Source organism: Macadamia integrifolia, unplaced genomic scaffold, assembly GCF_013358625.1.
Source record: "Macadamia integrifolia cultivar HAES 741 unplaced genomic scaffold, SCU_Mint_v3 scaffold1259, whole genome shotgun sequence".
Classification (NCBI taxonomy): Eukaryota; Viridiplantae; Streptophyta; class Magnoliopsida; order Proteales; family Proteaceae; genus Macadamia; species Macadamia integrifolia.
Genome location: NW_024868136.1, coordinates 170,664 through 172,981, shown reverse-complemented (window position 1 = coordinate 172,981; position 2,318 = coordinate 170,664). Strand labels below are relative to the sequence as shown.

The 2,318-nt window shown below is 35.2% G+C and overlaps 1 non-coding gene across 1 annotated transcript; it reads right to left on the bottom strand.

Moving 5' to 3' along the window:
* Positions 1-1,981: 1,981 nt before the first annotated feature.
* Positions 1,982-2,088, bottom strand: LOC122063241. Its single transcript, XR_006135276.1, has one exon. It is a non-coding gene; the product is annotated as a small nucleolar RNA R71 (small nucleolar RNA).
* Between the last annotated feature and the right edge of the window lie 230 nt (positions 2,089-2,318).

The following is a 2,318-nucleotide window of genomic DNA, read 5'->3' as shown; positions in this document are numbered from 1 at the left end:
TCCCTACTTCCTACAATTCTCTATCATCTCTCTCCTCCATCTCATCAACATGATAAAAAAAAAATCTTTTTTTTTAGAAGCTAAAATGTTTAGCTTCCCTCCCCCATTCTCTATATAATAGAATTAACACAAGGGGAGGAGGCACTTCATTCTTCTTCTAGGGTTTTTTTTTAGTTGCTCTAACTCTTTCTCTAGCTCTAGTTCTAGGTTTATGCTTTAAACACTTTTGTAAGTTCTTTTTATTCAATTAATGCAAGCACTTCTGTTTTTGATTCAATCTTTTATTTTTATTGTTTAAAGCGATTAAAGTTGTAATTTTCAAGTTCTAGTTCTAGGCTTAGTTCTAGGTGACAAGAACAAGCTATGAAGCATGTCTTTCAAGTTTAATTTTTTTTCTTCAGATTTGTTTTCTCTAGTACTAGAAATTTCAAATTTGATTTATTCTAGATCTGGTTTTTAGTACTGGAAGTATCTCAAATCGATCAAGTTTTCAATTCAAGAGTTGAAGTTCAAATAAGTAGGCTCCTTCAGTAGTCTTCTCTCCCCCCTCTCATTCCCTCTTCTGACTACCCTTTCTTTCTTAATTTAGGATTATAATTTCAGTCGTTATAATACTGCTATCCCTTTCCCCCAAGGTTCATGGCTAGTGTATGTGTTGGCTTTGCCCCTCCCACCCTAGAACCATCAATTTTTGCTTTTATTTTAATTGTTTCTCTTTTTCTAAAGCCAAGTAGAGTAACCCTTGTAAGAGTGACTCTCTAGTCAAGTAGGGGAACTCATATTATGATGCATCCCTCGGGCTAAGTAGAGAAACCTATTTGTGAGTCTCTCTAGCTTTATCCACTTTCTTTTACTTTATTTTTATTTCAACATTTTTTTTAATTACATGGGTTGTTTATTTTCAGTTATTTATTTATTTAATTTTAATTGCGTGGCTTGCGTCTTTAAATTCTTAGATGACGAATGGTTAGGACATTATTTTAGATACATATGTTTAGGACGATAATTAGAATTAGATTACAACCATTAATCAGTTCACTTTTGCATTATAAAAAGAAAAATAAATAAAGTGGTTGCTCTCCCTATGTTCGACCCATAGCTACACTGATCCGTACGCTTGCGGTTACATTTTAAATCCTCACAAGTTTTTTTGGCGCTGTTGCCAGGGAGACAGTTCCATGTTATTTTTCGCTTTCTTTTAGTAAATCGGAGTTCTTTGTTTGCTTTTTTTGTTTTTCCTTTTCTTTTATTGAATTCTTGAGAAGAACTTGCAATAATAGTTGTATCGGTGGAGGTCGTCATGCCTCACAGTATGATAAAGACAGGTTTCACCCTGTAGTAGTACCTCAGGAATTGACCTGAGCAACCCTAGATCCCTGCCGATAAGCTCCCAAAAAGCCAAAAAAAAAAAAAAATCAAAAAAATCATAAAAAAAAAAGTTTTCTATCCATTCTTTTGTGTTTGTCTTACTCTAGTTGTGGGTAGTTTTCTATTGCATGAGTGTTAGGTGGGTACGTAATACTAAGAATCGGTTAGAAAGAAGAGATCCAACAAGTAGTGACCATATACGTTTCCACTCTTTAAAACCTTTCAATATGGGAGACCAATAGCAAAACCCTCCACCTAAATCTCTGAAAGATAAGTTCTACCCCTCTAGAACAGCCCAATCTTCCTACATAGTTCTACCATAAGCCCAGGGTAATAATTTTGAACTCAAATCTCAATACATCACTATGTTGCCCCACATCCATAGGTTGACCTCTGAGGATGCGTACCTATTTCTAAGGGAATTTGAAGAGGTATGCGTTCTAATTAAGATCCAATAGCTTTCTGATGATGCTATTAAGCTTAGGTTTATCACTTTTGTATTGAAATACCAAGCTAAGAAGTGATTGTATGGATTACCCACAAATTCCATAACCTCATGGGAACAGTTCACAGTTGTCTTCTTTAAGAAGTTTTTCCAACTCACAAGACCAATAAGCTTAGAAGTGATATCCTTCAGTTTAGGCAAAATCCTAGTGAGTCATTTTCCAAACTTATGGAGAGATTTAAGGATCTACTCCAAGAATGCCCTCACCATGGCCTAGACTTATGATATTTATGTCAAATAATTTATGAGGGTATTGATTACCCAACTAAAGAAATGATAAAGTCTATGTGCCTTGAGGGATTCACATCCTTTACAGATAAAGGAAAGGCATGAGAATTCTTACTTGACTTAGCTGACAAAACCCGTCAGTAGGAATCAACCCAAGAGAGTGAAAGAACCATAGGAGGGAAAAGATATTTTGTGGATGGGATAGTAGCCAAGGAAG